Below are 15,178 nucleotides of genomic sequence, written 5' to 3'. Positions count from 1 at the left end.
TGCAGGTCTAGAACCATATTACAGCGCATAAGCCTGCTGGGCATAATTGCAATGAATTAGAAATGGATTAAAGACCAAATCAGTGGTCTGAAGGGAAATGAGTGTAATATCTCAATCAAAAGAGATTACCCAGCAGTTTGACTTTCACATATTGTTTCTGAGAAAGCCTGAATGACCAGCAGTATCATTAATCTGATAGCTATGGCACAAATATATTATTGCATTATGTAAAACAGCAAATATTCTAAAGTATTGTGCATCAGATAATGAGAGAACTGTTGGAAAGTTGCTTGGGAATTATAAGAAATATTTTTTCCCGCAATGTTTAATTATTTTTAGTGTACTTCCATCAAATCATAATAATTAGGGTCAAAGTTATTCCTATAAAATTGAAATAAGATCTCCTTCATGTAATTTGCGAAGTTAGATTCTATATATTGGTTTTCACAAAATACTAGGCAGAATGAGTGCATTTTGATGAATGAAACAAGCACATACTGTACTTGGAAGTATTCTAAAACTATCTATAGAGAAACCACAGGATTTGATGCATCAATGAACTGATTCATTTTTATGCCTTTTTGTTTTAATATCTCTTTCTCTCCTCATTATTTTGAGTGAGACCTCCTTGCAGGAGGACTGAGTTCATGACTGTCACAAAACACTGGAAGTCAGCATGATAATGAGCCAATTTGTGTGAAAATGAACTCATTAATGCTAATGTTTTGCTGACTCCCAGCTGATTCATGAACTCATAAACAAAATTCAAAACAGAAGAAGGAGGGGAAGTTCATGAATTTTGGAAGTGTTAAGTGAAGAAACAAATGTTTATCTTCCTCATTCATATTCTAAATTCACTGATCTTCCTCATGCTCTGACAATCTATGGAGAATCACAGATTATAATACTCTGGGGAATATTAGTTCATACAAGTGGTCTTCTTGGTGAATTGTAGAAATTCACATTAACTGGACAAGAAATTATTGATTGTTTCCAGTTTTTGCTTTCAGATGAGTAGGGTTTTCAACCTGGACAGGAGATTTTATTCAAGAGGTCATAAGAATAACTGTGAGTTTATTCTCACATAACACTTCAGGTATATGAAAGAATTTGTCCTTAACAATAAATTATGTTTTTACCAAAGCATCATCCTGGTAGAGTTTATCAATATCATGAGCAATTCCCATAGACAACTTACATATTTGAAATTCATCAAACTTACTTCCGTTTTAAAAATAAATAAATAAATAGTTGTGCTCTGCAACAATGGTAATACATGAACTTGTGCTCTCTCTGAGGAGTAGTGAGGATTTTATCACTATAGGCTGCTAAGAATTTAGGAAAAAATCTGCTGCAAAGCATATTGGAAGACCATAAGGTATGTACAATTCAGATAAATATCTCAACTCCCAGCTCAGAAGGATTAATTTAAAAGTTTTGGCCTTCTGTGCTTGAGGAAGAAAGTGCTGAAGTGCTATCATAATTAGAAGTTTTTTGTTTGTTTGTTTGTTTTTGTTTTAAGAATTATGGATTTTTTTAAAAAAAACTGCCAGATTTAGACTGTTTTAAGTTATGAACCACTATAAAGTGGCTCTACTTTTCAGACAACCATCTTCTCACATTAATCACTTTTAAACTTGACAGTTTTCATACCTCTTTTATTTTATTTGTTTTAATTGAAACACTCTGAGTGCATCAAAAGGTTTCATATGAAGAATATGAAGTAGGATATGAAAGAAAATGATCACCTCCTCACCTAGTACCTCACACCTGGATTCCGCTGCATAGCTCAGAGATGACTAATTATAAGCAAGTTGTGCTGTAAAGTGCCTAAAGTGGCACATCCAGGACACCACGGAGGATGTTTTAATTACTAGAGCAAATTCATTTTAATCCAGTGGTGGTAGCTCTATATTACTACATTTTATTCACATATCTGAGGAGTATTTGTATCATATCTATTCCTCTTTTTGCTCCGAAGCAAGCTGGGACACCACTTGCAACAATCAGCACACTCATTGAGCTCATGGCTCAGTCTTGGTTATGGGCCCAAGATACCTACCTTTAAATGACAACAGAAACAAGAAGCATATTGTAAATCACGTTAATGGTGCCAATTACTTACAGAATATTCACCTCCGGACCTCTAAATCCTTCTTCCTGGCACCTGGCTTTCCTCATCCATTTCATTATGCTACAAAAGATGAGCAGAAGGACAAGCTCTGGTTAGAATTGCAGTCAGTCAGAACAGTAAGCAGTTTGTATCCAGTGTTCGTTGTCCATCTCTTAGTAAAGAGGAGGGAGAACTGGAAGTGGCAAGAATGATCATTCTGGCAGCAAAATCCTCTCTAAGAGTAGGGAGTTGTGAAGCTGAATTCAGTTAACAGATTACTTGTTAACAGGCTATCATACCATTAAGAAATAACATTTTTCCTAAACAGCTCTCCCTGGTATTCTACTTCTCGATGTAAGATGAAGATCTGACCATATGATTTATTCACTTATCAGTCAGGTAATGACCAGCATCTAAAATTATTTTTCCAAACGCTATTTATGTGTTGTCAGCTATATAGCCTTTGCAGCACAAAATGGGTGAAAAAAGGTTAGATTTCATTTGCCTCCAGAGACTGCCACACCTCAGTGGAGGTGAGTGAGCAGGTGATCTACAGATGCATATTCAGCACAGATTAAACACATTATAATATAAAATATTATTTCTGTGATCAGTTTCCTCCTCATGCAGAAAAAACATGTTCCAGATAAGCTTCAAAAACACACACTTTAGCACCGGAGAAGATCTAAGAGCTTATGCAGGTGGATAAAAGAACTATAATCTTATTATGAGCAATTGTGTCATAGATGGAATATCTTTGAGTATTTAGGCCTTTTTTTATAATCTTCATAAATCACCTGAAGAGACAGTTCAGCTTGAAAAAGCTTAAACTTGCTGACAACACAGGACTACATAAAATAAAAAAAAAAAAAACAACGTTGAACTGAAAGTTCAGGTAAGCAGTTCCTATGATAGCAGGAGAAAAAATGGGTTGCTATGTGTACTAGCTGACTGAAGGCATACAAAATTAACACTGAGGTATCCAGAGAAAGACAAAGAAAGTCTCTCATTGCTTAAAAAACAAACAAACAAAAAACAACTACAAAACAGTTAGGATTAGGCAAAAACAAAAGCACTATGTGCTGTGTATGACAGTTCTGCTCTTTAAATAAAATACCAAATAATGATGAAAACTAAACAATTGAGAAGAAAGTGATGAAGATTTTCAGTGTCTAAAAGCAGATTTTTTTTCATATATTTTTCAAAATTTAAAGCCTGCAGTTTAGAATACTTATTAATACAGAATTCCATCAAAAATGCAAAACAAAATATGATGATAAGTTCAGTATTCTGCCTTTTCTTCGCAACACATGCTCCCCAACAGAATTGGTAGAGAATATGTACAGTGTTACAGGAAAATGTCCCATGTATGTGTGCTTAGATACTATGCCTTAGGCCCAGTTTGCTACTGATGCTCCACAGAGAAGTACCCAAGGAAGTAAGCAAAGCTTTACTTAGTTTCAACTGTGTACTCGGGTGTACATGTGCTAGATATACTCAAAAGTATGTTGTGTAAAGAAGCAAAGCTTTATGACTCAAATTATGTTGGGAAAAGGGATAAAAGTATGTTTTGACTGTCAGTAATGTGTACAACATGGAACAGGCAGAACAAGTGGAACAGTTTTGTCTCTGTCCCTTTCATCTGCCAGCAATGGGCAAATATCTAACCATCTGACACAGTGCAAAGCACTGTTACAAGAAAAATCCAAGAAAAAGCCCTCAGATTTCCTAAGCAGTTAGCTACTTTCTTTCACCTTAAGCTACTCCTCTACCTGTTCTTAAAACAATTCATACACACTTTCTCTTTGAAATACTTATCCTTCTGAACCTAACGTAGAAACACATAAGAAAGGAGCAGAAAAACTAATAAACAAATCTCTCTCACACACATACACGCTCTCAACCTCTTTCGGCCGTTTTCTGACAGACAAGAGCAGAACTAGATTTTCTAAAGATCAGGAAATGGCATTCCATCCATGCGCTGTCTTTCTGAAGCTGCTCTATAATTCCTGTGATTTGATGGGGAAAAAAAAAAATAAAAGAAAACTTTACTGAAACATTCAATTAAACAATTTTGTTTCCACTTAGAAAGGTCACTCATCATGCTCTCTTTCCAAAGCAGTCACTTTCTTTGCTTTGTATCTAATTAATTTAAACTTTGCATATAGAACTCCTGAATGACATTCTTTAACATATTCTGCAGCTATGGATGATAATGGACAATTGTGCTGTCTCTCTAAGGACTTCGCTACACAGAGAAGAACATTTGCAGCAATTTAGAGTGTAAATTTATAGCATAGTCATCACTTATTAACTTCACCTGCACACACTCAGTGCTCCCTGCCCATAGAGTATTATGTGTTACCTTGCAAGAGAAGTAAGAAGCTTCATGAAGAAGATAACTGTAGTAGAATTTTCTAGACAGACAGGAAGGCAGTGCTGAGTATTGAGAACTCTGTAAATTTATGCTCTCATTTATACTCATTAATTTTCACTAATTTGTCTGCACAGGCAAGCCATGATATCTCAGATCAAATAAATACACTAAACATTTCACGGTGTCCACTGTTGTGACTTAATTGATTACATTATGTATACACACTGGTTTATTTTCCTTCCCCCACCATCAAAACTGAACAGAAACTCCCTCAGAGTTTCCCTAAAGAAGTGTGATAGTCCTCTTTCTTACAACTGAAAGCATTTCAACCTGCTTTTTCAGATAAAACCTTACTGCAAGAATACAGGTATAAATGGCAGGCAAATAGGAACTTTTCTAAACTGGTTTGCGAAGTTTCTCATCATGTCACTTGTAATATGCAAGAGCTCTAGGGTAGTGAGCAGATAAAAGGCATTAGGACTCTGATGAAATCCAACCACAAAATGACAGAACAATGCTATACTGGCATGAAAAAGAAATTTAAGATGATGCAATAGTGTCAGATGTATGCAATTACTGAGAGTGATGTGGATGCTACGTAAGGTCATTTAAAAATGTAATAAGGAAGTAGAAATTTAAAATGAAATGTAAAGTTGTTTTTTTTGTTTGGTTGGTTGGTTTTTTTTGTTTTGTTTTGTTTTATGTTATGTTTAATGGAATTAACCCCTTAGGATAGCTGTTTCAAGGGAGGCTTGAATTATCTCTAAATGGATTCTCTATATAGACAGATTCAGTCGCATGGTGTTAGTTGCTATTACAAAAATTACTTTAGCTTTTAAAAATTACTGACTATAACTTTTTATCATGATCTGGATAAGATTAAAATGGTAGGTTTTTTTGGCTGCTTTGGGATTAGGCTATTTCTTCTGACTTTTTTGCCTGAAGAAAAACACACTTCATCTTGCCTTTTCTCTGATGGTTATCACTTTTTATTTCTTGTGCTAACTTATAACAAGTATTAGGCTCAGGTCTATTTAAAGAGTCAGAATTAAAAGATTGTTGGCTTCCAGACTTGTTGAAAACACAGAATGAATCTGCATTTGGAAAAAGGTTTACCTTTTAAAACTGTTTCAAAGTTTATGGAATAAAGTAAGGAATAAAGAATATGGGGATTGTTCGGTTTATAGAGAAATTTTCTTCTGCTGTACAGTAATTAACTGCTTATGTGATCTGATATAATTGGTGAGACAGTATTTTGTTTTGGTAATTTGTGACTGAATATCAGACCTAAATTAAATTATGATTAAACATTTATCTGCCAACATCTGAAGAGACATTAGTCAAGTAAATTAGCATCTAGCTGAATAAATAAAGAATAATGGTTCTTAAGGGTAGTTTAAGAAGATATGTCCTCACTGCTAGTATGAAATATACATAATATATAACTAATTTTCTGTGTAATACATTTTGCTTTGTAAAGAAATCTAGGCATATGTTTGCAATAATAATATTTATCATTTATGGTGTTGGGTATTTGTACACAGCTTACCAGAAACTTGTTTGCACAACACTGTTGTGGCAAATGTATGTAAACCTTCATTTTTAAACAGCATGAATGAAACACAATATTCAGGAGGATGTCATCAACTTTAAAAAATTCAGCTGAAGTACATCATCTACTCCCGTTTGCACCTCTGGTGTCACTAAGGCAAAGTTACTTGACTTCATTCAAATGAGACTATTCAGGTTGAGCTCTTCTGCAGATAAGTACTTCATCTTACTTGAAGCACCATATTTCAGGAAATGTTACTGCTTCCTCTATAACTTCTCAGGCAATAAGAAAATCATAAAACATTTGAACACATTAATCCAGTTTTGCAGAATTAACTGATGGACTTGTGAAATGAGTGTTACTTTTAACATCCATGTTAGTAAAATGCAGTGTATTTAACACACTGATGACTGCAGGCTTATTTCAGACAAACCAGGTATTATAATTTTTTTTTTCTCTTTTATTTTTTTTTTCCCCAAACGAATACAGTGAAACTAGTGCATTACAATTCAAAATCAATGTTTACTCACTCAAGAAAAAAAAAAGAGCAACCTCAAATTTCCATTAGTAGATTTTAGTTTTTTGTGCATTTCCTACCCTCAGTGGGCCATTTGCATATTAGTTGGGCAGTTCACTGGCCTACACGTGCTGTGCTCTCCTTAAACACAGCATGACTCTTTCCTATGGGGAGATGTTCAGGGACACAGCTGCCTGAAAGACAGGGAAGTAGCATTACATAAAACTAGGCAACAGGTTGTTGTAGAAATCTTCTGACTATAATTGCTCAGTTGATTCCTGTTCTTCCAGGTTCATCTAACTGGGTAAAAGTAGAGCTACTTTCCTTGAGTACTGAGCAACATACTTCTACATATTTTATTTTTAATTAAAGGAATATCTTTGTCTTGCAACATCTTGCCAATGTTAGCTTATCTATCCAATTCTAGCTAAAGCCAGTAAAAAAAGCCACTGTAAACTTGCAGGTAGAGATCAAGAGAATTTACATGTATTTCCCATTACTGTCAACTTCTGTAATGTACAGACGAAACAGTAATCTTGAAGGCATAAAAAAGCAGAAAATTGAAGCAGTAATATGTGCAATGTGAAAGAGACCCAGTATGAGTAAGGAAGCTTGCTTTCATAATTCTTATTCCTTGCTTAAGGAGGTATTTGGTACTGGTGTAAAAAGCAGCCAGTTATTTCCACAGACCAATTATTTTGTGATCTTATAAAACCTTGTAACATTTTTGTCTTTGGGATTGGGAAACTGACAAGCTGCTTTTGTTCCTGAGTTTATAAACAGGAGGCTATATTTCAGTTTTTTTAAAAAAAACCCTATTTGAACAGTAATTATTCACATTACTTAGGCTTGGTTGCACCATTTGTAATGCTAATTAACTTTTCAACGCACTTTCAAAAGTATATTCCACTGAGAGAGGCAATGTTAATATAAATAATAACAATTAGATTGCAGAAAATTTATTTTCTCTGCTGTGCTGAAGTCCATGTATGGTAATGTCAACACAAAAGATTTAGTAGAAATACCTGTTTTAGCACTCACAGATATACTGTTCCTCTTAGGCATTTAATAAAATTTATATATTCTCCTGTGGAGATTATGATAAAACAAAAGTTTGCTTTAAGTAACAATGTCTCACTCCAATTTATAGGAGGGAGAGGAGGTTCTTTGATATATGTATATCCAGCATGAGATTAAAAAACAACAGTTCAAATGTTGGTCTGACCAGTTTATTACAAACCTTAATCAGGAAGATGGGGAAAGGGAGGACGGACAATTTAGGGTGATGGGAAGGCAGTCAATAGAAAAGATAGAAAGAGGCAAGAATTGCATAAAGCAGAGATAGTCACCACAAAGATCCAGAAGCGGTCTATTTGTTATACGTTCTGATGGTTCAAGGAAAAAGCCCAGGGGGGGGAGAGCAGCAGCAGTGTGGCTGGCCTTGGGTAGCAAGTGGGTAGCAGGAAGAAGCTGCAGGGTAAGTCCAGGAGAGAGGCAGCGAGACTCAGGTAGCAGGCCCAGGAGAGTTTGTCAGCATTCAGGCTTTCCGTAGTGAGGCATCTGAAGGCAGACACCTTCATGTTCTTCTTCAGCATGCAGGTTTCAGGTCGTGAGGAATCTGCTGTCAGAAACCTAACTTCATGGTTCTTATCCCCCTTTTATCCTCTGTTTTTCCTGCCTATGTGACATCCCTGGGTGCACCCCCTGAGATGGCCATCTCCCTCGAGATAAGCACACACAAAAGACTGCTTTCCCCCCATTCATCTGCAACTTATCTCTCCCTGGCCTTGTCCATCTGTGTCTCTCAGACCAAGTATTTCTCAACCTTTGACCAGGAAGGACTTGCTTGGATTTGTTAATCTGTGTCCTTTCGCAAGCCTTGGGTCAATGGTATAAAAGAATAATCTCTTAAAAACAGCAACCAAAAAAAAAACCTAAAAATTTTCCCTAAAGCTATTGATAAATAAAGTATCAATAATCTCTGCTTAATTTTTCTCCTCCTGATTGAGTATACTGATATTCTTTCTTCTATATCTGATGATTTCTATACTTGAACCTTCTATACTTGAAGTATTTTATGTAATAATTTCCTTTGTCTGTCTGTATATATTGAGTAAAAGAGTCAGAAAAAAAAACTTCTTACAGATATCCTACTATATGATCTCTTTATGCATTTTATTTTTTTTTCTCATTTTAGTGCTTTAAAGAAGACATCACTAATACTGCCCTTTAATCATTTTATATTCTTGAAAAGAGACAGCTAGAGAATGAAATTTCCCAAGAAAATTGTGAAATTTCATTTTAAAACATGGCCCTGAATTTTTACCAAATTTTGAATGAAAACCAATTTAAAATATTGATACAAAATGATAATACTGTGTATTTGATTCAGAATTGTTAAAAATGTAAAAAAAAATAAATAAATAAATAAAAAGGAAAAAGAAAAAAAAATTAGAAAAATTAGGACATTTGAAAATACTTACAGAATGGATCTATTATTATGTTTGTTTCAAAGGATAGCTTTTCTTCATAGGATGCTTTGAAGGCATCTAGACATTAACTAGACAATCTGTAAGGTTCCTTACAACCCATGCCATTATAAGATTTACTTGAAAAAAGTAAGCGAGATTATCACTGTTTATACACAGGTTTTTTTGGTTTTTTTTTGTTCATGATCTCCTCTCTCTTCTATCCAGTCTTTCTTCTAGCTATTTCCTTTTGTATCCCAAAGGACCTAGGACAACTGCCTTTCCATATCTACTTCAAGACTCACCACAGTTGTTTTCAGGTTAGGACATTGGGTATACAGGAGAGTAAACTAACCCTTCAACAATATTTTCCATTGGCTGCCCCAAAATGAAAGAAATTCACTGCTAATTCAAGGTCAATCTTCGTACCCCAAACTCCAAACCAGGTTTTATTTTATCCCCCAAATCTGTATGAAACGGCTACCTTGAGGGCATTGCAGCTTCAGTTCTGGATTTCACTGGCACCACTACCACTCTTGCATCCTTTGGAACAGGATCCACAGGAAAATACCTTTGAGATAACTTTTGTTATGTAAAAGTAGTGCTGGTTGAAATATGAAACCAAAAAACTTAACACTGCCCCAAGGGCTGGTGTGCCCAACAGTTCTGTTTCAAATGAGGCAAGATTTGCCTTGAAGTTACTCTTTGTTTTCTTTGCAGCTGAGCTGTATTGAATAAAAAGGGTTAAAATGAAAGACTTCACATTCTCTGCAAACTGTAGAGTGTTAGTTCCTCAGTGAAGTGCTCTGGGGCACTTATTTTAAATACACATATACAAGGTCACTGGTTGGGTACTTATTTTAGAAAGCTGTCTATTATAGTTACTTTTGTAAAATCTTAAGTCTTTTCTGACTAAGCTTTTCTTCTTTATTTCCTCATAGGAACCCAGAAATACTGGGGTGGGGGAAAAAGAAATATCATTCTTATTACTATATTTCCACCTCCCCACCTCTAAAAAATAATTCACGTTATTCTTACAGACTTGGTGGCAAGGGCTGACATTGTTCTTCATTAAGATCCCTTGTAGAGATTTGTAATCCTCCCAGATCATATTCTCATTTGAGCAGAGTGATCTCTTTGAAACCTTTCCTTACATAGTCTTGGTGGTGTGGCAGTGTAAACCAGGTTCACTAAGCATTTAATCTTGCCTTTGTTGATATGGAAGCTAATAAACTTTCACAACTGCTAAAGCTGCATTTTAAAAACCAAGCCTGTAAAAACAAGAATACTCATATTTTAGCCTAATATTTTGATTCCCCATCTTTTTAACCTCTGCTTTTCACAAATACTCTTTATTCCTAATTCAGACATTGCTAGCAGCAGAGAGATTTTAATGGAGGATTGGGTGTTAAAATTCCACGCATGAGAAACCATTTTGGCTTTCAAAATATGTTTATGAGTTGCACTCCCGTAAGACACTGAAATCAATTTTCTTCTGGTTAAATGAACCATGAGGTTCCCAGGTCCTTGTGAGACTTTGATCTCATGATATTTTGTATTTCTGAGTCATGATTTATTTCTTGAAATCATTTGCTGCTATTATTAACTCCACTTAATTTTTGCTCTGAAATGATGTCACCATCAAGAAAAAAAAAAATAGGCTTTTTAATCTTTTAATTTACAAGAGACAGATGCAAATTAGAAACAAACTTTTCTTCTCTTTCCATCATGTGACATACTAATGAAAATATCCTAAAGAAGATCAAAAGAAAGAAATTGCCTTTCAGTAATATTGCATTTTTTTTTAAGTATAAAGAGAGTAAGTTTTTAATATTTATACAAATACTTTTTACTTTTAAAAAGCTAATCTTTTTTTTTAAAAAGCTAATCTTTTTTATTTTATTTATTTATTTATTTATTTATTTTGGTAAATTGCTTAAGAAATAAAAATACAGCTATTACAATGAAATTTCTACCAAGACCCCTAATTAGGTTTAATATATGAAATAGTACTGTATGTAAGATTTCAGACTCAGTACAGGCCATTTTGTTTTCTCTCATTTTTGCAGAACATTAGAGAACACTTTCCAAGGGTGAAGAGAAAACAAACACAACCTAATGCAAATTATTGCATATGAGTTGTGTCAGAATTCAGTTGAAGCCTTATGCAAGGTTGCCAGATGAAAAAAATCTTAGAAGGTGACAGACTCCTGCTACTTCTTTATGTTCAGAACCAAACAAGGGAATAGAGGCTAAATCTGAATCCTCCTCTGAAAATAAAATGATTTTTGCTCTTTGCCTTAACACCTATGTTCTGTCGAACACTCCATATTCTGCATATCATAAAATGTATTGTTTTAAGCAAAGGTAAGAGTTGCATAGCTCTGTGTCTGGATTCACTTGAACTAATTTTGTATATATTAAAACAACACAAAAATTATTTCTCACTGTTAGAAATATGAATACAAGTGAAATATTGTTAAGAAATGAAATCCTAGCTTTGGCTTCTTTTTGCTTCAGTCCCACAAGCTTTTATGTCTGTATTTCTAATAAATGAAGATTTCCATTATGCCTTTTGAAATAAGAGCAATCTTACGTAAATATGGTGACAAATGATACTGTGACCAGGATTTTTCCCTTAACTTTGTATACTTAAACTATCTATATGTGAACTGTTAAAATGAAGTCATTTATAAATTATGGGTCTTGGAAATCATTTAATGTCTAGAGAATTTAAGAAAAGATGCAATTTAATTGTTGCCGGGATCTGTTCTAGAAACTATTTCTTTCCACGGGAGTCAGTTTATTACTCCCAGTAGACTTTGCATCAGTTCCATAAATACCTAACTACACCAAATAATCAGAAATTACAATTTTATATAGGTTCATTTAATACTTTGCTTATGAAAATAAGAATAAAAATAAAAATAAGATTATTTTAAACCTCACAAATGAGATGAAAACTCAGTTTTAACTGAATAGATACCACAAAAATCAAAACCTTACCCATGAGATTGGTACTCATATATCTGTGAAACAGAGAGAACACTAACAACAAAATTCTTCATCACTGTTTGAGAAGCCACTGACACTGAGTGACAGTATGCAGTCAATTGTTTTGCATTAGTAACAAATAGAAACGTGCAGAGTATTCAATATGCTGTCTTACTACATCATGAAATTTGGAGAAACACCTGTTGAAGTAATTTTAAGCTATTCACTTGAGAAAACAAAAACACAAATTGAAGACTAACAGGCTGTCAGCTACATTTTCCCCTTACTTTAACATTTCCTGTCTTTTATTCCTCTGGAAAAACAGCACATGAAATCAGTAAACCTGAATTCATTCTTCTGGCTAAACAACAGTCAAGTTGATTACTTGGTCTGACATAATTAATGAAATCAATATTATCAAGACTAGGCTTAGAAAAACAAGTTTTGTCCTCAACCATACCTCATCCTTTTGTTATAAGCCCTTGAAGCACTTTTGCAGAACACTGCTATTGACATGTTAGTTATAACCTGGGGAATAATGAAAAGGAATGACTTGCAGCTTCCCATCTAAAGGATAGTAAGAAAGAGTTAACTGGTGCCTTCCCTCTCAAGATAAGATGTTATAGGAATGCCTAGGAACCTATGAAAAATTAATTAATTGACTTCTGTTGTGCTACATGCAGGATGTATTTTATTGAGATGGAGTTAAATTTGGCATTAAGATGGAAATAAGGATAATTCTTAAAAAGATTTTGAGTTGACAGCTGCAGTCCTACTTATTTTTTTTTTCTGTCAAAACTCATTTTCAGGAAGACTGCTTCCTGTAGAAAAGTAAAGTTCTTAATCAAAAAGGGCAATTCTACAAAAACAGGGAACCTGAAAAAAGGGTTGAAGTTACATAGTACAAGTGAAAGCTCTCCAGAGAGCCCTGGCTACAGAATAGGGTGACTGCCTGAAACAAGAGTTGCTGTGGGGCATTGTGTTACCCAGCCACATGCCAAGCATTTCCACAAGGTAAAGGACCTAAGAGACAATATTACTGAGGTAAAAAGTAAAGAATAACATAAATTAGTGATGAGATAGATCATATAATAATCTACAGGAGCATGCAATGAGTACAGAGCTGAATTTCTAACCTCTATAGGGGTTTATATATTTATATATTATAGGTTTTTTATCTCTTTGGTACAGGACTTGGTCTTCATTCTGAGATCTCACAGGAATTTTATTTGGCACAGGTCCTGTGATGGTTGCAAGAACTCAAGATGCTGGTTAAGAGTCCTTCCTGCCATATCAGATTCGATGCTAAAAATTGTATACAAAAAAGCACCATGTCTTTCAGGACATTTTATCTTGCAGTTTTTCAAATTTACTTTTAAGTTAAAATGAAAACAAATACAACTGAGTTTAAAACCACAGTTTAGTTATTACATTTACTAGCAACTTCTCGTCATTTTTTAGCTTGATCACTGTTTTGTAATGACAAAGTGAAAATTGCCTTTCCTCACAAAGACTACAGAAGTGATATTTTCTCCTCTGAGCAACTAATGAGATTGAACTTGGGTCTTCTGTAAATGCAATCAAAAAGTTTAATTATTTCTGAAATGCATAATGGAAGAAGTTAGTCAAAACAGCATTTTGGAAATGGAGGATCACACTGCATGGCAGGCTGTACTTGTCAGAATTCTTGCAGTCTCCCATGGGCAAAGCTGTTCCACATAGCACTGTTGCTATCTACACAGGCAGATGATCTGTCACCTTCTCAGCAGGAGGTATGTGGGAAAAAAAAAAGAAACTATAGGAGGGGAAAAGAACAGTAATAATAGGAATAAAAACAGACAAAAACAATAATAGGAAGGATTTGCAAGTCAGGGATATGTTCTATCTAAATCTTGCTGAGTTTGCAAGCCTTGCAAGGCTGTATTTTGACGCATGCTGCGATTGAAACCACTCAGCAAAGGATAAGGACAGTACTTGTTTTGATTTTCTGCAAGGTCTTTTTACAGACACCAGTAGCAAACTGAATTTATACGTACATTTAAAATACAAAACAAAAACAGAAACCAAAACTCAAAAATAATGCCACAGAGATGAAAGTGGATGACAACTTCTCTCTCTCTGCTGGTTTCTCTTCCAAGCTTCTTCAAGAAGCTTCAGTCTCACCAGAAATCTTCTGCAGAAGGAACAGACTTGCATTCTATTTTCTGCCCCAAATTTGGCAGATCATGGTTAGTTCTAAAGAATCTTCTCTGATTTTGTCTTCTATGTTAATACATTAAAAAACATCAGCACAGCAACCCAATGAGAATTGCACATTCCCATCTGCCTGACAGTGAATGTAAGAAAGTAGAATTGGTTTGATGTAGGAGAAAGAAGAGTGAATTATGGCTTTCCTCAGTGGTTGCAAGGATGCCAGCAGGAAGAATGTTTCTTAATTTCAATTGATTTGCTTCTGTTCTGTTACTACTTCTTGGATAACAAAAGGAGCCTTAAAATTACTAGTCCTTTCTGAAAAGCTTTATCCTCTCCCTAAAATGGATTTGGTATAGCTGATGATACAGTCTTGTTATGATCCCACATAAAGACATACTGAAACTGAGCGAAACACCAGTGATTCACAAACTGTTGGAACACAATGCAGCAAACACTGCACGGTGAAACACAGGATAGGAGCACATAAACTGCAAAAGCAGTACAAAGAAATTCACATACCCACAGAATTACTTGACAAAGAGTGATAAAGAACAGTTCTTTGACAGCTAGAAAGAAAAAGAAAGATATCTTTGTTTGCTTTGCAGGTTGTTTTTTGTTTTGTTTTTTACTTCTCTTTGGAACAGCACATTGAGAGGTCATTAAAATTTTGCACAGTTAAAAAGCAGCTCTTTTTTTTAACCTGTGTATTTCAGAAGAAATGGTCAATAACAGTTAGTCACAGTTGGCTGCTTTAGCAGTGATTTTTATGATTTCAGGCATATGAGTTCAAACAACTGGTATCTACAATGAAAAGGAGTTGCTGAAAAGCTAAAAGAAAATACAGAGAAAAAAATAATGACGGAAGGACTGAAGGACTCCATGTCTGACACATGTAAGGGGTAAGCTCAGTTCAGAAGGCTGGATGGACTTCTGAAAGAACATGGCTGCCAACCTTAAGCACCCC

The sequence above is a fragment of the Coturnix japonica genome, chromosome 2 (genome assembly GCF_001577835.2).
Source record: "Coturnix japonica isolate 7356 chromosome 2, Coturnix japonica 2.1, whole genome shotgun sequence".
NCBI classification, from domain to species: Eukaryota; Metazoa; Chordata; class Aves; order Galliformes; family Phasianidae; genus Coturnix; species Coturnix japonica.
Note: the sequence above shows the minus strand (reverse complement) of the source record.